This window comes from Neofelis nebulosa, chromosome 14 (assembly GCF_028018385.1).
Source record: "Neofelis nebulosa isolate mNeoNeb1 chromosome 14, mNeoNeb1.pri, whole genome shotgun sequence".
Classification (NCBI taxonomy): Eukaryota; Metazoa; Chordata; class Mammalia; order Carnivora; family Felidae; genus Neofelis; species Neofelis nebulosa.
In genome coordinates this window covers 69186880-69212417 of record NC_080795.1, presented here as the reverse complement: position 1 = coordinate 69212417, position 25538 = coordinate 69186880, and the positions used below count along the sequence as shown (strand labels likewise).

General features: G+C 43.2%; 1 protein-coding gene and 1 long non-coding RNA gene across 10 annotated transcripts in view; one reads left to right on the top strand and one right to left on the bottom strand.

The window, feature by feature from the left end:
• LRATD2 (LRAT domain containing 2) overlaps window positions 1-25538 on the top strand; it is a 131817-nt gene that overhangs the window by 28099 nt on the left and 78180 nt on the right. The window lies entirely within an intron of this gene.
• Window positions 15146-24444, bottom strand: LOC131494618 (uncharacterized). The gene is made up of 5 exons (XR_009253491.1): window positions 24345-24444; window positions 17207-17959; window positions 16713-17025; window positions 15634-15890; window positions 15146-15316 (listed from the first exon to the last, which is right to left on the bottom strand). It is a non-coding gene; the product is annotated as an uncharacterized LOC131494618 (long non-coding RNA).

Genomic DNA, 25538 nt, shown 5'->3' with positions numbered 1-25538 from the left:
TACAGCAGTCTTACTCTCGTCGCAAGACCCACGCACAGGGATGGTGGTGGGCGTGGCGAAGGAGTACTGGCAGTTGAAGCTCAGTTGTACCCCCCACTCGGATACCAGCTGGCTTTCTGAATCTGTGTGGTCTCCAAAATACTAGCCATGAAGTGGTTAAAGATGGGCACTCACCCTCCGTGCCTGCCACACGGGTACAGCCAGGAAGGGATATGTTGATTATAGAGAAGCGTTGATGGCTTTTGTGTATTGCCACAAATGTGCTCTTACGAGAACAGCCACTCGACATTCGCTGAGTGTGCAAAACCAGGGAGTGAGTCTTCTCAAAGTCTCAAGGTCTGTGTCCTACATGTGAATTTTGACGAATTTCTTAATGCCCCAGCCTGCGTTTCGTCACCTGTTCAATCCAGGCAAGCCTGCTCACCTAACTCGCCTTTAAAGGATGTAATAGTTAAATGATAGAGTTAGTGAATTACTAAAGGGAGGTGAAAAAGAAGCCGAAAAGAACATAGACACCTAGGTATTCTATTCTTAACGGAAAGAATTTGATTGTTCTGAAAGGGCAACCAGGTCCAAAAAGCAGGACAGGCTGCTTCCAGGAGGAAACTGGGATCCCCTAAAAACAGATCCCTGGAGCAAAGCTCACTGTGGGCAGCCAGTCTTCTACATTAACTGTTGGGATGTGACTACTTCGTGTGTTGTTCACTCGCACTGTAACATATACACTGGAATCTTAATACTGTTGCTTTTCACAAGTATGCACTGTTCCAGGCACGACTTCATGTCATTTCACTTATTTTTGACAAATACTCTGCACGGTAAATACAATAGGTTTGTTGGAAATAGGTTGGACCTGGTTGATAGTGTCAGGAAATAGCTTTCTTTTTCTCCCTATGGCCTTCACACTCATTTGCCTCTTCCTTCCCCTGATGGCATATTGGGGACAGTCTATAGCTTCCTGGTCACTTGTAAGTATTAAAATGTCCAGTCCAACTGAAATCAAAATTTAATCTCATATCCAGTTCAGAGCTTCTCCCTTCTGCCCGGCTCAGGTGTATCCAGATGCTCAGGTACCAGAAAAGACATAGCGCCTTTGATCTGTTCTTCGACAATCTTTGCTCCACCCCTTACCTGACTCGCCTAATTGCCGATGGATATTCCAAGGTTAGAGTAGTGAGAAGGATGAGAGATCTCGTGGCGGATGCTGTTCTTGGTGTCCTTTTAGCTGTTGAAGGCCCTACAAATAGTGGGATCCAAATGGTGGCTTTCATTCGAGACCCTGACTTGGCAAGGCACTCTACTAACCTCTTGTGACTTCTCTCAGTGTCTGTACCTCGTGGTACCCCAGTCCATTTGAGCAGATAAGTTAAGCTGGCTGCTTTCCATGGCATTCACCTGGCCCTAGTAAAATGCTCACATACCTGCTTTGCCATCGTGGGCAGCTTTCACGAGCCCCAGCCCCAGCCTTCTCCAAGCAAGCACTAGGCACCAGTCTCTTAGCAACCAATGCCAACAGAACATATTTGAAGATCTCCCAAGAATTCCACTATGCTCCAAGACTGGACAGCTTGGGACCAGTCCCTGCATCTCCACATCCTACAAGCATCCAGCCTGCCCTCTTCCAATGAATCCTCTCTGCAAGATCAATTATCCTAGATGTCCTCATCTTGTTGTGGGTGAATGGAAGCAATGTCATACCCAATACTACGAGGCCCCTTGGAAGAATTCCTTTTCTCTAAGGAAGCTTCTAGCCTTCCTGTAAATAAGCTATTGGGAATGTTGATTTGGATACAGACCAGGCATTCTTGTGGAGAGGGGTCGAGGTCCTGTCTTTAGGACACACGGCTACTTAGCTTTGTCCCCATCTTTGAGGTTTCAGCCAAAACTTCGTCTTAGTAAACATTGGCTATCATCCTTTTACCCACAAGGAACTGAACTGCAAAGAAATTTGTTGCCAAATGCCAGTAGTCACTCAACTTGTGAGAGCAGAAATCAGATCTGAACCCTGATCTGTCCTTCTCCCTGCTCAGTCTTCCCTGTACTCCAAAGCCTTCTCCTAACCGAAGTTGCCTAGGACCAAGAAGAAGAGATTACACTTAATCCTATTTTACAGATGAGCAAACAAAGTCTCCAGAAGTTTAAGCGTCCACCTTGTAGACTAGTCAAAGTCCATCTTGTGGTCGAGTCCAAGTTCCAGCAGGAAACAGGTGGCTCACACAAAGGAAGCAGCTCGAAAACAGTTTAATAGAGAATCATTTAGAAAGATGTGGGCAGCATTAGGAAGCCACAGGGGATAGTGCAGTTTTTCGGGACTAGTTAGCAGCAGGGCTCTTACCCCCAGGACGAAAAGGAGGAGGGAAGGAGAAAACGGTCTTGAGGGCCACTTTGAGAGGAGCAGAGAGCTCAGGTTGTAGGAGCCAGCAGGTCCTAAGTCATGGCTCAGGAAGGAAGCCAGCCTGCCTGCCTCTACTCTCTGTCTCCAAGCTCCTCTGGGAGTCAAACCCAGTAAGGAGCCAGCAGGCACTACCTGTGCCTGTTAAAGCTGTCCCTATATATGGGTCTCCCAGAGCCATGAGCAAGGGGATTTGGGGTGGAGAGTGGCTCTGACCCACTCAGCCAGTAATGGCGGAGCTGAGGTTTGAAACCGTGTCTGCCTACCCCAACCCCTATGTCACATTTGGTTGCCTCTGCCTTTATTTCATGATGCACCTGTGACAGTTTGACTGCAGTGGAAATCCTCTCGGGGCAGGGACTTTTTCTTACTGTGTTTATAATTGCTGCCATCCTGAGCACACACAGATATTCAGTAAGAGTTTGTTGACAGCATTAATGGGTGGAGGGGCACGTTCCAGATAAGCTTGAAACACATGAGGACAGTATGAGCAAACGGAGAGAAATGATAAGCATTGCAGGAACTTAGTGTATAGGTATTTATGTGAGACAGTGTAAACAAAGTTATGTATACATACGATTTCACATTACTTAGTTCATAGACATTGTCTCTTTTGAAGCTCACCTCAGCTCTTGGATTATCATCCCTCGAAGAATCGCACAAGCTTATTTGTGTAATGACTATAGCTGATAGGGATATGTGCTCAGGTCACCTCATAAAATCAGCACTCTTTCCAGTACCTCCCAAATGAGTATAACATGGTGAGATAACAGCATAATCATGGTTTGTTCTCAGTCTCTGTCTCTGTCTGTCTGTATGTTTGTCTTTCTTTTTTTTTCCTCCTGCCATTGACTCCTTGAAGAAATCAAGTTATCTGTCTTTTATGATGTCCCACATTCTGAATGTGTGTTTGTTTCCTTAGAGTTTTATTTAACTTGTTATCCTTTCTCATGCCCCTTTCCTATAGATGAGCCCTTGAGGATTGATTTGATTCAGATTCAGAATCAGATTTTTGTTTTGTTTTGTGTTTGGCAAGAATACTTCATGAGGGCGCTTCGTGTGTGTCTCATACTACAGCACACCAAGCTAGACCCAAAGTCTGACTACTCCACCTTTCCTGCGGCTGAGATGAATTGGTGGATTCGGGTGATTTACACAGTTTTAATTATCATCATCAATGACCGGTATTGTAAAGTTAAGTATCAGCAAGGTAGCAGGCACTCAGCTTGGCATCACACGTATGTTATCTTCTTGAACCCACACAAAAACTGCATAAAAAGGTCTCCTCGTGCTCGTTTATTAATGAAGCGAAACAGGCTCAGAGGTTAAGTGGGTTGCCTGAAGTCATACAACTAGTGAGTGACAGAGGCAGGGTATGGAGTAAGGTCTGATGGACTCTGGAGTCTATGTTCTGAACAATTAGGTGACATCATCTGTAGTTTTATTTCTTTCCAGTGCATTCTCACAGACTTGCTCCTAGAGATTTCGATTCTTGTCCCTTGAGTGGATGGTCTGTGTCAGAGTAATTTAGACTTTTAACGTTAGAGCCAGTGTTGGGCAAAGGGCCAAAGAGGGAGGCCACTTCGGTACCAAACAGTCCACAGGAGGAGGAAAGGAAAGATAACAGGTTATAGGGCAAGGTGCTTAGAACAGGTGGCATAGGCAGCGAAGTTCAGAAAAGCAATCTATTCAGATGCTTTTAATTGCACTTTATAAAATCGCAATCCAAAAATAACTTAAGAAAAAAGGATCTTTGATTTAATCAGGTCCCCAAACTATGGAAAGGCCAGAGATAGGCTGTCCCCAGGACAGTCCCCAAGTACTAGAGTTCCATTGAATGCTCTCTCCATCTCTCAGCTCAGCTTCTTCATGCATGCTGGTTTCCTGCTGTCAGGCTGGCTGTCTCCACACGGCAGTAAGCAAAGCTACAAGCAGCTTATCCTTACAGCTAACTGCATGAACAGAGAGGAAAGAGAACTTTCTCTTCTTAACTCTAGTGGAAAAAACTCCAGGGAAAAACTCTGATTGGCTGAGCTTGGACCAATCACTATGGCCAGGGAAGGGGAGCCCTACCACTGGGTGACTTGGATCACATGTCCCTTCTATGACCAGTAAGGCAGGTCCATTACTGTAAGAAAGGAATTAATCACACAGATAATGGCACTACGAGGGGGATTGTGAGCTGGATTGTCACTCCAGACTCCATTTTCCTCCTTCCTTCTTTTCTTTTCTTTTTTCTTTTTTCTCTTTTTTATTCTCTATTCTTTTCTTTCTTTCTTTCTTTCTTTCTTTCTTTCTTTCTTTCTTTCTTTCTTTCTTTCTTTCTTTCCCTTTCTTCCTTTCTTCCTTGCTTTCTTCCTTTCATCCTTTCTCTCTCTTTCAGGTGTAATCGACATACAATATTATATTAGTTTCAGGTGTATGACACGATGATTTAATATTTGTGTACAATGCAAAATGATCACCAATGTCTAGTTGTCATCTGTCCCCTTCAAAACTAGAATTTTTTTCCTTGTGATAAGCTCATTTTCCATATATTCTTATTAAGAAACAAATGACAACAGATGATACTTAGAGGCAGGCTCTTTTGACTAAAAAGAACAAATGTAAGGGGGAGATAACGGAAGTTAATTAAATACCCACATGTACTACGTAATATTTCCAAATGCTACATTGTAGCTCGTTTAATCTTAAGTAACACTACCAGAAACTCAGCATTTGATTCTCTCTCTTTCTCTTTGGTTTTTAAAGACTAAACTGAGGCTCACAGAAGTTAAGCGACTTGCCCAAGATCAAAGTTAGTAAATGTGAAGTCAAGATTTGAATCCAAGTTTTTATGATCCTAATGCCTATGCTCTTTCCTCTGGGTCAGACATCTTTCAGTGCCAGAGGGACTGAGGACAGAGGGATAATACTTAGCTACAGAAATTCTGCATGTAAAAGAGATGCTTCTTCCCCAAAATGAGGCAGGGCCCTATTAATGTTATAGGTCATCTGGCCAAAGCAAAATCAAACTCATGGCAGATACATCATAGAGTAAAAACTGTTTTTCATCACTTAAACCCAAATTGAGGGACATTCTACAAAATATCTGATCCATATTCCTCAAAGCTGGTCAAGGTCATCAAAAACAAGGAAAGGCTGAGATGCTGTCACAGACCAATGGAGATTAAAGAGGCATGGCAGCTAAATTCAATCCCGGATTGAGTCTTGGAACAGAAAAAGAAAAAGACATTAATGGAAAAATTGGTGAAATCCAAATAAAGTCTGGAGTTTCACTAAAAATAATGTATCCATGTTGGTTTCTTAGCTTTGACAAATATTACCATGATAATGGAAGATGTTAATGATAGCGGACGTTGGGTGAAGGACATACAGGTGCTCTTCGCACTATCTTTACAGTTATTCTGTGAATTTAACGTTATTCCAAAATTAAGTGTTTGTTAAAACAAAATTGTGTGTGTGTGTGTGTGTGTGTGTGTGTGTGTGTTTATTTTCCCCTGAGTAAACACATGATCAATTGTAGAGCCTGGGGCAAACCTGTAGGTGGGGGGAGCTCCTGACACAAGGTGTTATAGACTGAATGTTGTATCCACCCCCAGATCCATATGTTGAAGACTTATTCCTCAATGTGCTGGTATCTGGAGGTGGTGCTTTGGGGAGGTAATTAGGTTTAGACAAGGTCATGAGGATGAGGCCCCTGTGATGAGATTAGTGTCCCGATAAAAAGAGGAAGAGATCCAGAGCTCACTCGCCCTCCAGCATGTGAGGACACAGAGAAAAGGCAGCCATCTGCAAGCTAGGAAGAGAGCTCTCACCAAGAACCGAATCCACTGGCACCTTGATCTTGGACTTCACAGCCTCTGGACCTGTAAGAAATCAGTGTTTGTTGTTCAAGCTACGCAGTCTGTGGTATGTTGTTATAGCAGCCCGGGAAAGACCAAGACAGAGGATGACATCCTTTGTTAAGGGTGGCAAGCTAAAGAAACGATACTTTAAAATGAAATTGCAGTAACGTGGGGGAATTGATAATGGTTGATTTTGACTCATATCTCACATTCCACCCAGGCAAACTTTTCTTCTATGGTTGCTCGCAGTGCAGACTAGGATGTCGCTAAAGCTCACTTCCTTCTGTGCCACGTTTGAGTCACCAATCCAGGGTTGGACCCCAAATGGTGTTGAAACATGTGCCGCCCCTATAGAAGTTGTCCCAGCACCCCCCCCCCCCCCCCGCTTCCCCAGTGCTCCATATCTCAGCTTCTGTCCATGGCTTCATTAATTCTCCGGGTTTGCAAACAGCACAGACCAAAGAGAGACTTGCTAATTTCTAATGGTGCCTGATCTCAAATGTACCATTTGGATGGCTTACTAAAAATGAAGAATGTTCTCCCCATTAGAGTCTTCGCAGATGATAAAACTGCATGATCCACTGAGAATATTATGGCTCCTCATTCCTTCCAATGGTGTCTCATTTTTCACATGTTTTCCTTAACCAGCTATAGGAGGTGGGTTAAAAAGAGAAAATAGTGTGGGTGACTTGGCTCCAATTGAGAAGAGTTAGGATTCTAAGCATGCGCCCAGTTGACCCTCTTCTTTTCGGGGTAGGACAGAGGGTCTTGCGTAAAGTTTATAAATACACAGATTTCAGAGTTGAAAGTAGGGTGACTGACATTCCTGGTTTGTCCATGACGGAGGAGTTTCCAGGCATGTAAGACTTTCAGAGTGAAATTGGGACAGTTCCAGGCAAGCTGGGATGGTTGATCATCCAGATGGAAGGGACCATAAAGCAATCTTCTCAGACATAAGGCTCCAAAATATATTCTCTCCTCTGGGGGTTCTGACTAGATAAATATTCAAAGGGGTCTGTACACGGTAGATGTGGTGTCAGGAAGCAATGGGTGTCATTGACAGAGATGGATTTGGGCTGGTCGTGGGGGCGGTACGAAGCTGGTCTGGCAGAGTCACAGTCAGAACACCTGGGTGCAGGTACCAGCCCTATTGCAAAACAGCTGAGGACACTTGTATACGTGATTCGTCTGTGCTACTCCAGCTTCTTCCTCTGCAAAGTGGGAATACTATTTAGTACCTCCCTCATATGTTTGCCTTGAGATTGAAATTCAATAACTCAGGTAAAGTTCTTAAAATTCCGCTTCGTGTATACAACGTGCTGGCCAAATATCACCTTTTATTATTGCTGTTGATACCATTAGCGGTCTGGATTTTTATTCCTAGCTCTGCCGGTTACCAGTCCCGTGGCCCTGGTGATCGCAGCTTCCTCATCTGTAAATGGAGAAAAGGACACCACCTGACGAGGGATCAGGTGGATTTAGTGACAAAGCAAACGCACAGTCCTCGTATAGATCGTGGAGGCTGCTTTCTCAGTTCCCGAGTGGTCCAAGGCTCACGTCCTCTTGTCTCATATTTAGCTCCGTTAGTGGAGTAGAGAGACAACAGGATTTGTCGACTGGGTCTTAGTCTTGGCTATGCCATGACTAAAGTGTTCATTTAGTGACTTTTCCTTAAAACAAACAAACAAACAAACAAACAAACAAACAAACAAAATGCTCTGCTTTTCTTGAAAGCCTGGAAATTGGCTGTGGAGGCAGTTACCCAAAAAGAGTGTCAGTCATGCTTTGATAGAGGGAATCATCATTGGAAGAAGCATGTAACCTCTGTAATTATTCATGCTATAACCCACATGTTACCTTTGTCCTCGTTCTTCAGTTCTCGTCCCTTTCCAGATATATCCACTCGGGCACAATCATGACTAAGCAGTGTCATACACTGATGATTCTTTTTTAAGGGACCGTGGAGTTGAGGCTGTAACTGTAACTATAACACAATTCACCACGATCTCCTTCTAGTTCTCCTTTGCCGGTTCCTTCTTCTCTCCTTTCTTTTTCCTTTTTCCTTCTTCATTGCCCCCATCTGCCCTTTCTCTGCCTTCTGTCTTGCCAGAACACTTCCTCGTTCTTGATCCTCTCCGTCTCTCAGCCCTCGCAGTAGAGACTACCCTGTGTTCCTCAAAGGTGGTTTTCTCTTGCGCTTGGACCCATGGTGAGAGTACATTTCCCAGGGTCCTTTGCAGTGAGGTGTAGCCATGTGATGGAGCTGATCCACTGACATATGAGTAAAAATGGGGAGCACCGCTTCCTGATGACCTGGCCCGTAAAAACCTCGCATGGACGGTCCACTCTCTCTTCCCGGCACTACCGGCTCAGTGTTGAAATCCAGGGACTGTTGATGGTGTTGAAGCCTCCAGCAACCTGTCTACATGTGGGGCTGAACTACTTCTAACTCTGGTCTACACCTCTACCCCTTGCCATCACAATCATCTCTTGGGGGCTTACGTGAGTGAGAAAGTTCTTGTAAATGAAAATTAAACTTTATGTCTAAATAGCCTGAGAAGACTCCTTTCCCACTGTTTCGGATCTTGTGCTTTTCCAAGTCACTCTCTTTCTCTTTTTGCCATTGGTCAATTTTATTAGGAAGTGGATATTACAGCAATATGAAAAGGGCTGTTACACAGGAAAAAAAGCCACAAAGGGCAAAATTCAATCTCTTGGAGGTTGGGGGGGCAGAGACAAAAATGGAAGGGACAACACTATTGCTTTGCTTTAGTGACACTTTATGAGCTAACCTCCCCGAGACCCGGGACCACAGCACTTTTGCTCTCTCTTTCATCTTTACTGCCTGGCACAGAGTAGGTGTTCAATAAAAATGTGTTCAGTGGGGGTGCCTGAGTGGCTCAGTCAGTTGAGTGTCTGATTCTTGATTTTAGCTCAGGTCATGAACCCAGGGTCATGGGATGGAGCCTCACATCTGGCTTTGTGCTGAGGGTGGAACCTGCTTAACATTCTCTCTTTCTCTCCCTCTCTCTCTCTCTCTCTCTCTCTCTGCCTCCTCCCCTTCTCGTGTGTGCTCTCTTTCTCTCTAAAATTATTTTAAAAATGTGTTCAGTGGATGTGCATGTATGGCCTCAGATCCTCTAGCTACCTGCTGAAGAACGTTTCTCTTCTTCTTTTCTTTTTTTTAAAGTTTTATTTAAATTCCATTTAGTTAACATACAGTGTAATACTAGTTTCAGGTGTGCAATACAGGGATTCAACACTTCCATACATCACCCAGTGCTCATCACAAGTGCACTCCTTAATCCTCATCACCTATTTAACCCATCCTCTCACCCACCTCCTTCTTTCTTTTTTTAAATCGTTTTATTTTATTTCATTTTTTTCTTCATGGTTAAGTATACTCTTTAATCCCCATCCTCTATTTTCCCATCCCCTCACCCACCTCCGCTCTGGCAACCATCAATCTGTTCTCTATAGTTAAGAGTCTGTCTCTTCGTTTGTCTCTCTCTGTTTTGTTTTCCTTTGCTTGTTTGTTTTGTTTCTTAAATTCCATATATGAGTGAAATCATGTGGTATTTGTCCTTCTCTGACTGACTTATTTTGCTTGGGATTGTCTTCTCTAGCTCTGTCCATGTCCTTGCAAATGGCAAGATTTCATTCTGTTTTATGGCTGAATAATACTCCAGTATGTACATATGTATATATATACACACCACATCTTCTTTATCCATTTACCTATCAGTGGGCACTTGAGCTAATTCCATAGCCTGGCTATTATAAATAATGCTGCTATAAACATAGGGGTATATGTATCCCTTTGAATTAGTGTTTTCATATTTTTTGATCAGAGTAGTTTTAATTTTTTGAGAAACCTCCATACAATTTCCCACAATGGCTGCACCAATCTGCATTCCTACTAACATTGCAAGAGGGTTCCTTTCTCTCCACATCCTCACCAACACCTGTTGTTTCTTGTGTGTGTGTGTGTGTGTGTGTGTGTAGCCATTCTGATTCTGACAGGAGTAAAGTGACATCTCACTGTAGTTTTGATTTGTGTTTCCCTGATGAAGAGTGATGTTGAACATCTTTTCATGTGTCTGTTGGCCATCTGGATGTCTTCTTTGGAGGAATGTCTCTTCATGTCTTCTGCCTATTTTTTAATTGTATTATTTGTTTTTTTAGGTATTGCATTGTATCTGTTCTTTATATATTTTGGATACTAACCCTTTATCAGATATATCATTTGCAAATATCTCCTCCCACTCAATAGGTTACCTTTTAGTTTTGTTGATTTGTTCCTTCACTGCACAGAAAGTTTTCATTTTGATATAGTCCCAAAGGTTTAGTTTTGCTTTTATTTCTATTGATTCAGGAGACCTATCTAGAAAAATGTTGCTACAGTTGATGTCAGAGAGATTACTGCCTGCACTCTTTTCAAGAATTTTTATGGTTTCAGGTCTCACATTTAGGGCTTTAATCTATTTTGAGTTTATTTTTGTGTATGGTGAGAAAAAGTGGTCCAGTTTCATTCTGTTGCATGTGGCCGTTCAGTTTTTCCAACACTATTTGTTGAATAGACTGTATTTTTCCCATTGTATATTCATTCCTCCTTTGTCAAAGTTAACTGACCATATAACTGTGGCTTATTTATGAGTCTCCCATTCTATTCTACATATCTATGTGTCCATTTTTATGCCAGCACCACACTGTTTTAAAAGCTACCACATTGTAATATAACTTGAACTCTGTAATGTATCTTGAAAACCTCCAGTTTTGTTTTTATTTTTCAAGACTGCTTTGGCTATATGAAGTCTTTCATGGTTCTGTACAATTTTTTTAGGATTGTTTATTCTAGTTCTGTGAAAAATGCTTTTGGTATTTTGACAGAGATTAAGTCTATCGATTGCTTTGGGTAGTATGGACATTTTAACAATATTTGTTCTTCTCCAAGTCTCTCTTTTCTTGATTATGTAGATCTCAGGCAGCTGTTTCCATGCTGGCACCCTCACAATCCGTGCAGTGCTCAGCAAAGAAGCCTTCAATTACAAAGGAAGAGTACATTCAATAATATTTATTTTTGGTGATATACTATCTTACATTCAACATATAATCACAATACACTATGTTCTCTCCCATTCTCTAGAAACGAGATAGAGCAAGGAAAGTCAACAGCTGCCTTCAGTGTTCTAAAATGGATAATACAATATAGTTTAGAAGTCAGAGAGCCTTATGGAAGTCAAAGCAGGGATAACTAATTCAAAGTGGACCTGGGGTGCCTAGGTGACTCAGTCGGTTGGGTGTCTGCCTTTGACCCAGATCATGATCTCATGGTTTGTGAACTGAAGCCCCACATCGGGCTTTCTGCTGTCCACACAGCCCTCTTTGTAACCTCCGTGTCCCCCTCTCTCTGCCCCTCCCCTGCTTGCATCTCTCCCTCTCTCTTTTTCTCTCTCTCTCTCAAAAAAATTTTTTTAAAACAACACAAAACAAACACAAAAACAAAGTGGACCTAAGTCAGGCAAGTCTTCCTAAGGAAGGACCTGACTTGAATCTTAAAGAATGAGTAAGAACCAAGCAAAGGGTGAAGGAAGGGCGAGCTCACATGAGAATTATAAACAGGACGGCAGTGAGATGGCATGACTTCCCCAGAAACTTCATTTTACATCAGGCCAGAATGAAAGGTATAGATGACTTGGGTTTGGATGATAAACCTGGAGATCCCAGCTGGGACCGGATCCTGAAGGACATCACATTGAAGGTTAATGTGCATTTGACACCATCTGTTCTTGTCTCCCTATTAATATACCATGTCATGATTCCCCAGTCACCACATCGAGAATAATCCCTGTTCCCCATACATGGCTGCCCCTGTGTGCTAAGCACAGTCCCTGAGGTGGGAGAGATATCAGTGCAATGACCGAGCTCTTCCACAGTCACTCTGAAATGTCACTGTCTTGGGTGTTCTTAGGGTCAGCCTCACTCTGTGTGAATTTGCTGAGGAGCTTCCGTGAAGAAAAAACCGTGTGGCGTGGGAGAACGTGACACAGTACCTTAAAACTCTTCCTTGTGTGTGGGTCGTGAGCCTTTTCATCTGCAACCACAATATCATCACCGTTGCTGCATTTTGTCCTTTTTACTTATACAGCCCTTTACTGATGATAATGGTTTTACTTAAATTTGATCTTCCCTACTCTCCTCTACAATGTGCAAAATGGATTCTGTGATCTCATCGTGTAGGCCTGAGGTCTAGAGAATTGAGATATTTTGCCTCTCATCATTTGTAGGTGGTTGAGCCAGGATCAGAATTTCGATTCAACAAGTGTTTTCTAAGGCTTCACCTCCTTGAGACCAACCATCACATCTCTTAAAATATTGGCACCTTACCAGTGCTTTAAATAGCCACTTAACCTCGATTTGAGATTTAACTTAAAATAGTGATTCAGCACATGAACTTTGAAACAGAGGCTAACCTGGATTCAGAAACTGGTTCTCGGCATATTTGGGTGAAACCTAACCCTAGCAGAGCAGCGGGTTCTTACGTGTAAGTGGGACTGTGAATGTTTTCCTCATAGGGCTGTTGTGAGAGTCAGATGCGGCATTTAGCATACTGCCTGGCACACAGAATTGCTCAGTTTATGCTATTGTCTCTTGGTCCCTGGGTCTCTATTTGCAGTCATTATCTTTACCTTACACGAAATTTTAAATGTATTCGAGTGTAGGCAGAGTTGCACAGTGACCACCCCATACCAAACACACAGCATCTACAGGGCTCAGCTCATGACCAGTTTGACCCCCGGTACCACCTTCTTTTCCCCGTTATTACTTTGAAGGAGATGTCAAGCATCCTATCCTTTCCTCTGTAAGTTATGCAACATGTACCCTTGAAAGATAAAGATTAAAAAGTAGTAATAACCATGGGGCGCCTGGGTGGCTCAGTTGGTTAAGCATCAGACTCTTGATTTCGGCTCAGGTCACAATCTCACCGTTCGTGGGTTTGAGCCCTGCATGGAGCTCTGTGCTGACAGTGCGGAGCCTGCTTGGGATTCTCTCTGTTTTTCTCTCTCTCTGCCCCTCCCCTGCTCACACTTGCACTCTCTCTCTCTCAAAATAAATACATAAACTTAAAAAAATAGTCATAACTACAGTACAGTTATCACTTGGCCCTGAAAAACACAAAACCAAAGAAAACCAATAGTCGTAGCAGACTGAATAGTAACTCCCCAGAGATGTTCATGTCCTGATCCCTGAACCTGTGAATAAGTTATATGGCAGAGGAGAATTAAGGTTACATACAGGTTTACGATTGCTAATTGGCTGACCTTAAAATAGGGAGATTATCCTGGATTATCCAGGTGGGCCCAAGGAAATCGTAAGAATCCTTAAAGGGAAGAGGAAAGCAGGGAGGGAGAACCATAGAGATGGCAGCAGAGGAAGAACATAGTTGTTTTTTTTTTTTAATTTTTTAATGTTTATTTATTTTTGAGAGACAGAGTGTGAGCAGGGGAGGGACAGAGAGAGAGGGAGACACAGAATCTGATGCAGGCTCCAGGCTCTGAGCTGTCAGCACAGAAGCTGATGCGGGGCTTGAACTCACAAACTATGAAATCATGACCTGAGTCGAAGTTGGACACTTAACTGACTGAGCCACCCGGGCACCCCAAGAAGGACATAGTTTGGTACTGCTAGCCTTGAAGGTAGAGGAAGGGGGCCAAGGAATGGGGGTGACCTATAGAAGTTGGAAAAGGTAAGGAAACAGTTTTTCCCTCAAAGCCTCTAGAAAGAATGAAATCATGTGGATACCTTTTATTAACTCAGTGAGACCCATTTCAGATTCCAGAACTATAAGATAATAACTTTGTGTGGTGTGAAAACCCCTAAATTTGTAGTAATTTGTTATAGGACCGTAAGAAACGAATATAACAATAATTACTTAATATCATCAAATATTCAGTCAGTTTAGCTCAGTGTTTGAACTCATAGCTGAGAATTCTGGCCATGGTACTTCTCTGTTTGGACTAAATGTCTAAAATATTGCTCTCATAAAAATATTTCAGAAGGCTTTAAGTCTATTTTTGACCAGAGAATCCAAATGAAGTATGTTGCTTCTAAAATGAAAGATAATTCTTGATGAAGATTATTTTATTTTATGTTACTCATTTTTTTTCATTCTTCTTCTACTATGAGTTATCTATTTTGCTAACCCTTGGGAGGGTAGATATACTATGACCCACTCTTTCTTCTTCAAGGCTGTGGCAGCAAGGATAGCACAGAGATTAAAAACATAACTTCTGGGACCATACTTTCTGGTTAATTTCAGTTCTGCCACCGGCCAGCTGCATGATCTAAAGCAAGTTAACTACTTTCTCTGATCATCGGTTTCTTCACAGATAAAATGGGGATGGGGTGCCTGGGTGGCTCAGTCGGTTAAGCGTCCAACTTCAGCTCAGGTCATGATCTCACGGTCCGTGAGTTCGAGCCCCGCGTCGGGCTCTGGGCTGATGGCTCAGAGCCTGGAGCCTGCTTCTGATTCTGTGTCTCCCACTCTCTCTGCCCCTCCCCTGTTCAAGCTCTGTCTCTCTCTGTCTCAAAAATAAATAAACGTTAAAAAAAAAAATTTAAAAAAATGGGGTTAATAGTGGTACCTACGTCATAGGAATGCTATGAAAATCAAATGAGTTCATTGTTATGTGTGGAATCCACAGAATGCTGCCTGAAACCTATTAAGCATTCCATAAATTTTTTTTGTTTATTATATATTGTGCTTGGGTCAGACAGATCTTGTTCAAGTTCTGAATCCTTACCTTCAGGTCGACACAATGGGATTAATAATGAAAACTTACTATATTTAACAAAATAACTGAAATATTTAGTATACAGCTCATAAAACACAGTGAGTAGTAGATGCATGTGATAATCATTTTTATCGTTCATTTAGTTGCTCACTTTACCTAGGAAATTCCGGGCTCAGTGATGTTCTATGAAATATTTACTGAAGTAAGGAAAGAAAAGCCAGGCAGTGATCTTGCATCTGTTAGTTTCTTCCAGGTTGGTCATTCACTTTTACTACTGTGCTCTGGTGGGAGGAAGCAGAAGAACAAGGCTGGGAAGGGGTTCAAAATTATTACAAGCATCATAGAAACACCCTAAACTAACTCCCAGTGAGGTCTCCCTTGTATAATCCCCTCCTCTGCAGTGTGGACAGGACCTGTGACTAGCTTCTAACCCACAGAATATGGCAAAGGATGTCAGTCCCTCGATTCGGTTACGCTATATGGCAGAGCATCCCTGCTGTCTAAGACGTAAGCATAGAAGCATTTTCTAGGAAACTTCTAAGTTAGCTGGAAAGTCATTATCTGCTCTTACTATGTCACAATAATTTTCTGGCATTACCTGACTCTTCAGTGAAAAACTTCTTGTATTGTTGCAGTCTGCTGCATTTGACTGATGGGGCCGATCAGGAAGGGGGCCAGAAGAGACCAATTTCTCTATCCAATTTCATTCCAGGTTTTGGCACAAAATTTCTCTAGAGTGAGGATATCAGTCATAGCACAGAGACTCCCAACCCGTGGGGCTGTGGAGAAGCTCCAAGTACTAAGTAAAGTGGCCCCAAGTCATACTCTCCACAATAGTAGAAATTAAAAGGCAGCCTGGAGAGAATAGGAAGGATTACTGAAGCACCTGCTTTTCAAAGCTTAATGACCACCCCCAAAAAGACTGAGAACCTGCTTGAGAGACCAGGGAAACTGAGGCTGAGGCACCTCCTGTGTGATGTAGGTATGTGCATGTGCACACACACACACACACACCCCTCCATAATCATAGAAGCTTGAACAAATAATCTAAGATTTGCAGTCAGAAAATCTTTTATTTTTTTTTAATGGTTTATTTACTTCTGAGGGAGAGAATGTAAGCGGGGGAGGGACAGAGAGCGAGGCGGACAGAGGGTCTGAAGCAGGCTCCCAAATGACAGCAGCGAGCGTGATGTGGGGCTCGAACTGATGAATCGCGAGATCATGACTTGAGCTGTATTCAGCTGTTCAACCAACTGAACCGCCCAGGAGCCCAGAAGATCTTTTTTTGTTTGTTTGTTTTTTGTTTTTGTTGTTTGTTTATTTATTTTTGAGAGAGAGACAGAGAGACAGAGCTCGAGCAGGGGAGGGGCAGAGAGAGAGGGAGACACAGAATCTGAAGCAGGCTCCAGGCTCTGAGCTGTCAGCACAGGGCCCGACGTGCGGGTCGAACCCACGAACTGTGAGATCGTGACCCGAGCCGAAGTTGGTTTCTTAACCGACTGAACCACCCAGGTGCCCCCAGAAAATCTTTTATTTTCAGCATACATGTAACTTTTGTATTTTATCATTTACTAACGAGAATAAGGAACAGGCACTATGAACTTTTGTTTGGGTCCTTGAAGATCTATAAAGACCCTCCTTAGGGTACATACCCTATCAACACTTGGAGATGCTCACCTTCCATGGCTGCCTGCCCTTCTCTGGCAATGGCAAAGGTACAGATTAAGACTCACTTCCTGCACTGCCAGCCGTAGCTGATCTCAACCTGGCTCCCCCTGGTCTCTATAGATACTCAGACCTGCTGATACTCTCAGCAGGAGGAATCTTGGGAACACCCGGGTCGTCTCTACCATTGACAGCAGAGGTCACCAAGCCTCAGAAGAGTGAAGCCACGTATTCAAGGTCACACAACCACTCTGGTGCAGGGACAGGACCAGCAGCCAAAGCCTGGTCTTCTTTCCAGCTCTGCCCTATTGCTATTCTGCATCTGCTGGAAGAAGGAGGCAGTGGATGTTCAGGGAATGCAAAGTCATGCTAGTGTTTGGATTTTAAAATTTAATATTGCAATTTTAGCCTAAAATAAAACCAAATTAAAAAGGTACATCTGCTGCAAAAAAAAATATTAAATAATGCACTTTGGGCGCTAATACACACAATTGTGAATAATTTACCTTGTAGATTTATTCCTAGTAGTAGGGCAGGCAAAGGCCCCAGGGGCAGGAAGGCAGCAGGGCTTTGTGGGACGTCTTTCCTCCTGGGCATTGCCCCCTCTTCCCTATTCCCTTCCTCAAAGCCATATAGTGGCCTCAAACTTCCCTGTGTTCTTAGGGGTACCCCTTCCCGCATCACAATTGACATTTCTTATGTTCACCAGGCGGCCAGCTGTATTAGTTTGCTAGGGCTACTGTAACCAAGTATCACAGCCTGGGTGGCTTAACCAACAGAAATTTCTTGTCTCATCTCCTGGAGGCTGGAAGTCCCAGATCAAGGTGTTGGTTGGGACGGCTGGTTCTTTCTGAGGGCTCTGAGGGAGGGCTCTGTTCCAGGCCTCTCCCCTTGGCTTGGTTATCTTCATGTTCAATGGCATTCTCCCAGTATCTTCACCTGGTCACATCGTCTTCCGTCAGTACATGTCTGTGTCCCACTTACCCCTTCTTAGAATAAGCACAACAGTCATATTTGATTAGAGCCCACCAGAATGACCTTGCTTTATCTTGGTTGCCTCTGTAAACACCCAGTCTCCAAATCAAGCTATATTCTGAGGTACTAAGAGGTTAGGATTTCAACACGTGAATTTGAGCCAGGGATACGATTCAACCCTTAATGCCAAGTGCACTGGTAGACCACGTGGCTGTGAGTTGGCCAGAAGATAGGACTTGTTTCTCCCGGCTCTGAGTTCCTTTCTCAGTCTCACCATCGTCTGCCTGAGAGAACATGAATAGGTCACCGCTTCTTTCTAAGCTTCTACTCCTGTGTTTTCAAATTAGACAAAATCACACCTGCTTCTCAGAGCTGTGATGACAAACAGGATAGCATCCATAAAAAGTTGTAGGACAACACCTGATCCATCAGACCCTTTCAGTACCTGTTTATGTTCCTACTTTTGTCCACACCAAGAAAATACCCATATGTAAGTACTTACTCTGATCATTATTAAAGGAAACTGAGCAAAATACATCTACATATCTGCCCTTGGGAGCTTTCGTTCAAAGAGAATGTCATATATAAAAACAAACAAAACCAATATATAAAATAAAGCACGGTAGTGGGAAGGATGGGACCAACCACCAAGGATCCTTCTTCTCCCCAATATTTACATATTCCCTGAGAACACTCAGGAGTAATTTCTTCCTTGTTTTTCGAGGTGTGCAGGGCAATGGCTTGGGTAGTTTTACTTTATATTTAAAAATAACAAGGGGCACCTGGGTGGCTCAGTTGGTTAAGCGTCCGACTTCGGACAGGTCACGATCTCACAGCTTGTGAGTTCAAGCCCTACGTTGGGCTCTTTGCTGACAGCTCAGAGCCTGGAGCCTCCTTTGGATTCTGTGTCTCTGTCTCTCTCTCTGTCCCTCCCCTGCTCATCCTCGGGCTCTCTCTCTCTCTCTCTCAAAAGTAAATAAACATAAAAAAAATAACAAATGGGATCTATGTATGGTTATGAAATGTAATAGAAAAGTTGAAAATATCATTACATACTTTTTCATAAAAATCTGTTTATTTGTTTTTGGTAAAAAGTAAGACCATATAATAAGTGTCGTTTGATAAATCTTCACATTCCCTATGTTAACAACACCCCTTGAACATTGTTCTATGTTAATGCATGTCCTTCCCTAAATCATTTTCAATGGCTAAATAGCTTTTTGTTATATCGGTGAACCAAAAGTTGATGGGCATATAACTTTTGGCAAATTTTGAATTATTCTGATAATGAATATCATTTTTAGACCTTGTATATAGCTAATATTGTCCAGTATTATTAGTAGTAGTATTATTATTGACCAATGCTTTGATGAGATCCTTAATCTTTCTACATCTCCTTGCTCTTTCCACTGGTATGATCATTAATCTTTGCATATATAGACCCAAACCGAATAGCTGGGGTTGTGGAAGATGAAAAGGACATGTTATACACAGAGCTCTATTCACAAGAGTTTTAAAAATCCGACACAAGGATTTGTAAATATATCTGGAGAGACTTATTATGCTTGTGCTTCAAATAAATTAGTTACCAAACTGCTGCTGAAAAAAAAAAAAAAAAAAAAAAAAAACCTCTTCCAGCAGGACATTTGAAAATAGTAGGGAGAGAGGATATAATAATTAGAATTCAGAAGAAGGTACTAATGAGTCATAGAGGAATCTGGAGAAAGGGTTTTGATTGGGAAGAAAAATGGCTGAGGGAGCATACAGAAAGTGGAGCCTGGAAAGGAAGTAGCCCTTGTCCATAATGTAGCATAAAGGGGGAATCCCGCCCAGAAAGTGGTGCAAAAAATCAAAGATCTCGCCTGAAGTAAGGAACCCCTTTATGATTGCTGGGGTTTTGTCTTTATGGAATTTTGTGAGAAAGTGCTGGGAGGATGTGGGTTCTGGAGTTGAAGCTCATTGTGTCGTGCAGCCTTAAGCAAGTCAGTTACTATCGCTGGGCCCAGCTTTCTCAATCTGTAAACTAAGGACACTGGGTTAGAAAATGAATAAGGTCCCTTTTAGATTCTATTTTTAAAAATCCTTAGTCTTTTAAGATTGCACAGATAGAAAACTAACAACTTAATGAGTAAAGAGGCTAGGAGGTTAAAAGTGCAAAGTCAGGGCTTCACCAAATGTTATTAAGCCTCGGGTCCCACCTCTGCTAAAGCCCCATCACTCCTGCCCTCTCTTCTGGCTCCTGTCAATTTACTATTCAGATCAACTGACTAATTCTGTCTGAAAAGAGAATGGAAAATCTCCGTGTCATCAGATACACTTTCGCTTTGATGGATGAGGCTTAAGTTCCAAAGAGAGTGTTAGGCAGGAAAATCCGGCTCTTTCAAACTAATTACTGCATATCTGATTTATTTTCCTCCTTAATGCTGTTTATTTTGTTTTTATTCAAAATATAAAATTGCTCCCAGAGTTGGGAGATTAATGGCTTTCTTCTCCTTTAGCAACAGATCATTTGTGGATCCAGGTTATAAATAGGAGGTTAGAATCCATGACTCATTGTTTTGTTTTGTTTTGTTTTTTCCTTGTTCATACAGGATGTCCCTTGAGATTAACTGTGGCTTTTTTTTTTTTCCTGTCAAGTTAGAAACATTAACATCTAATTATTTGTGGGCTGCTGTGTGCAAGGTTTTTGTTTTTAGGAAAGTGTAATGCTTTTTTTGTGTGTGCCATTCTCCTGGAAAATTTCATATTTTGATAAACTAGAATTTCAAACATCATTGAGCCACGGCTTGATTGATCACATTTGTGCTTGATTGATTCATCCATCCATTTAACAAATGTGTATTTATTGTACACTGACTCCATATAAGGAATGTGCATGTTCAGTGTTTCAAATACAGCAGGCTCTGATACTGAGGCTGGAAGGAACAGAGGTAGGGAATTGCTTCTTGGGTCAATTTGTTGTATGCTTGGAGTTTATTCATTTGTTTATTACGTGTTTCCTACTCATCCATCAAACATCTGCTACAGTCACCCATCCTGCTGGGGTTTTTGCATGAGTATGGTGCATTTGCCATTCGTCCGTTCATTTATTCAGCAGCAAAAGCAAGAACAAAATACAATCCCCTACCAGGTGTCACTCCCCAACTAGACTGTGAGATATCAGGAAAACCGTTTTGAAGGGCTTTGAATGACATATTTAAAGAACTTCGACTTAATTTAGTATCTGTTGTTGTTGTTGTTGTTGTTGTTTTCCCCTGCTTTATCCATGCTCTGCTATACTCCCTGGCTGTTGAACTTGAGACAAGTTACTTAACCTCTCTGTGCCTCAGTTTCTCATACATTAAGTGGCGTACCCATCAGTATGCAGTCAAGAAAATAGAATGCACTGCAGATATTTCCAGCAGAGAAGGCTTCAGTGCAGGTGATTAGTTATAAGCCTTGGGAAGAGATCGAAGAATAAAGGGGAGAAGAGAACGACCAAGAGGGGAGTAGGCGCTTGCTTACCAGACTTGGCGGGAGCGCAGCCTGTGCGTGCTGTTCATCCGCTAGAGGCATGGTCGCTGCCACTGCTCTCAGGCAGTCCCCGTAGCTGTGAGGACCAGAAGGGGCACCCCTACTAACACCGCTACCACTGGGGCGGGGGGGGGGGGGGGGGGGGAGGGGGGAACACCCATGGCAGCAGGGAGCAAGCAAAACAAGACAAAGGCAAACTTCTCCCTTCCTCCAGCGTTCCGGTCTCTCCCAGTGCCTCCCACTGGCAAAGCCCAACCAGGAGGCAGCTGACCAGGGGGCCTGGGAACTGTAGTGTGCAGGCTCCCACGCGGTGTAAAGGAGAACAGCAGAGGGCAGGAATGGAGCTGGCAGTTGACAGGCAACCAGCACAAATGGGGACAAGGACCTTGTCTGCTTGCTGTGAGTTAATGAGTTCAAGTACGCAAGGCCCTTTAAAACAATACCTGGTGTTAGTAAGCGGTTGCTTTTAAGAATTATCGCTATTATCTAGTGACTCAGGGAGTTGGGGAGGGTGTGTAAACAGAGTGGTAACAGAAGCAGATTTACATCTGAGAAAGTGCAGCTGGGGGCCATGGAAAAGGAAGAACATTAATGGGTCACATGAAACGCAGGGACCACTTAGGAGCGGGTTGGAATATCTGTGCAATAATGGGGATGGAAAAGAGGGAATTGATTATAGGGTTATTGAGGCAATAGAATTATCCAGACACAGTGATTGGTAGGAGGATGTAGAAGGATCCTGTTCCAAGATGGTTCCAAACTTTGGGTATGAATGACTGTGTGGAGAGGGGATGGTCTCATTTGGTCTCATTACCCATCATTATGTCATCCAGACGAGGGTGGAGTGTGTCTTATTTTTTAAGTCTTTATTTATTTATTTTTCAGAGAGAGAGAGAGAGAGAGAGAGAGAGAGAACGAGTGGGGAAGGGGCAGAGAGAGGAGGACTGAGAATCCAAAGCAGGCTCTGCACTGACAGCAGCGAGCCAGATGCTGGGCGCAGACTCATGAACTGTGAGATCGTGATCTCAGCCAAAGTCACACTCAACCAACCGAGCCACCTGGAGTGTGTCTTATTGATCAATAACTCGTTGCAACGAGGAGAGCGCACAGTAGTCTTTGTGTTTGTGCCTGATTATTATTTATTGAGTGAATGAACCAATGAGTAAATTACTTAATGCCTTCACTTTATTAAAGATGAAATTGAAATATGGAGACAGTAGTTCACTTTCCCAGAGTTCTGTAACTAGTAACTAGCTAAGTCACAATTGTGAGTTTTCTTATGTCCATTGCCCTTTGCAGTGACCACACAGGGGACATAACACCACAAGCACATGAAACCACTGGTCCCTGTGCCAACTGTGGTTCTAGAATAACTAGAGACCAGATTCCTACTTTTAAGAGAGAAATTAGGATAGGCAACCTATATCCACACAAATAACCATGATGGCTGCTGACATTTGGACACCCTTCAGGAAAGAAATGGAGATCAGTTCCATTTATTGAAACAAGCATATGTAATCTTCCCAGGCTGTTTCTGTGTTAGGAGCTGGGGTATACCTTCAAATAGGATGCATCCCTTCTCTCAAGGGTCTTGCGACAAGAGATAGAATCTGAAAAATTATGTTGCAGGAGCTTTTCTGGATTTCGAAAGGTAGAACACTGGAAAAGAATATGGAAACTTACCCTGCGCACCATACCCATCTCGCAGTGGGTGCTGCCTCCCCTGGGATTTCTTTGCAAATGGCACAGACCAGAGTCAGAGCACCTGTGAGGCCAGCCTAGGTACCGAGACATCTCTACCACACCTCCCAAGGAAGACCTGGGAGATGATGTCCCATATCTGTGTAACCTAGAATATTCGTTAGAAGTGTAGGTTCTTGGGTCCCAACCAGACCTGCTGAATCAGAATCTTGTGGGCTAGGAGCTTCTGGCAATAGTTCATGCCCGAGAAATGCTTCCTCTGGCCTCAAGCCAGGACCCTGCCCTGTTCATCTGTCACTGACTTGCTCCTTTCCTGAAAGGCAAAAGTAGTGTCTACTTCATTCAATCGCTTCTCTTTCACCAGAGCCCTCCTCATGTATTATGCATGCGTCTACATCTGTGTGCCTTCCCACTAGCCTTTCTTTGCTCTGTGATGACAAAAGTCACTGTCTAATTGCAATCCCCCAACTCCCCACAATGCATGGGACTAGGTTCAAGTTCCCGGACGTACTTTGCTTCCTCTTGACCTTAAGCATCTGCACAGCTAGTCCTCACTTGACCATCATCTCCATTTCTTTGTTTTGTTGTCTCTTAATCAACCTCCCGAACAGCTCAAACATGTTCTCCCCCAGGAACCCATTCTATACTTCTCAGATTGCCACAGGTTCTTGGTGCTCCCCTTATCGGAGTCATTCTTTTTATTATTGTAGCTTTCTCTTTGTTTACCTGACACTTCTGTCTCTCATGCTTGACTGTGCACTTCTGTGAAGGGAGGGAATTGGGTCAGATTCTTGGGACCCCCAGATTCTGGTCTGTAAAGTTAGTCTCCACTGAGTTAAAGGACAGCAGAGTTGATGAGCTAACTACACATCCTAGCCTCTGGCACACGAGCTCTACCCTGGGTTCTGGGGAAAGAGAAAGAGAAAGTTTCCCTCCAGACCATGGTGTCAGCTTAACATCTACCACTTCTGGACAGTGTCCTATGGCTGGGTGAGCCTTGTATCTTTGTACCTTTGGGTGATTATCCCTGTTTGAAGAAGGTCTTGAGGGTAAAGGGGAAGTCCCCACCAGGGATCAAAGCCCTCTGCACATTCCGAGAAACTTGACCTGAGGAAGAGGTAACGCTGCTTTTCCCTTCCCCCAGTCATTGCAGAGGGCAAGCTTCTCCACCCTTCAATCTCAGAAACAGAAGCCTGTCCCCAACACACCCAGTCATTTGTTTTCCAGGATTTGAAGCAGAATTAATTAGCTTGGAAAAGCATGGGGAGAATGCTAAGCATTATTAATGGCATAATTAACAGTTCCTTCCTACAGGGGCTGGGTGGCTCCGGTCTCCCTTGGACAGCTCTTAAAGATGGACCCTGTTCTCCTCATTTTCACTCTAATAAACTCTGCTGAGTGCCCTGGGACTCTGTTCCCAGCCACTCCCTGGCAAAGTTGTTACCAAGGACCCACCTGTACCAGGATGAGGTTGAGTCCCAGGCTGCTGCTCACTCTGTGGCAGAGGAAGTGGATGGACACCAGGCATAAGTTCTCAGCAAAGGAGGGAAAACCTAAGGGATGCAAAAGGGAAGCAGACCGAACGTGAATCAGCACTGTGTCCCAGGATCTATGCTTGATGCTTTATTCGCTCAATATAATCCTCATCACAGCCCCATAAGGTAGACACATTGCTATCTCCATTGTACAGGCACAGAGAGGGAGGCTCACAAAGGATACATGCATTGTCCAAGGACACTTTTCTAGTAATTATCAGAGGATTTACCAAAAACCTCTTTCGGTTTGACTTTGAAATAACAAATGTTCAACCAACATGTAGTATTGATAGATTCTCTACAAGGACCTAACACTTTACTACAGGTCCTGTGCATGGGGCTTTGTCCCCCTCCCCCACCCAGACGCCACCCCCCTCAATAAATCTCTCTGGGCTTAGCACTTGCCTTCACCACGGATCTATCCCATTTCCTTTCTTTCTTCTATTTGTCCACTAGTATTGCCGCCTTTTCTGGATTCCTATGGCAAATGAGAGATGATTCAAGTTAATGATTAAAGAGACCTGCCTTGGAGTCAGTGTGCATTACAACCAAATATCAGCTCTGTTAATTGATAACTTTGCACTTTGGGAGATGTATTTAACCGTTCTGTGCCTTTGTTTCCTCATCTCTAAACTGGGGATAATGATAGTTAATTCGATTACTGCTGACCCCTAGAATCCCCACTCTTGCCACATTCTCAGCTGAGTCAAGCCTTAGCTCCTCCAGGGAGCTTTATGTGGCCTGTTACATTGAGTTAAGGACCCCGCTCTGTCCTCTGATACTATCCTATATGCTTTCTTGGATGACTACCCCCACCACATTATTTTATAAATGCCTACTGCACTTGACTAGTACCGTGTGCTGTACCATGAAATACCATGTGTTGTTCATCTTTGGATTCCCCAATAAACCAGGATGGGTCCTAGCATATGATGGGTCCTAGCTAGGATGGGTCCTAGCATATGATGAATCTCCAACTAACATTTGTTGAAAAAGTGAATGAATAAATGAATGAATGAATGAGTGAAGTGATTATGAAGTTGACTTTTGAAAGATGAGTAGAGAGGCAAGCGGACAGGGAGGCAAGAGGTAGAAAGAAGGACAGCTTAAATAG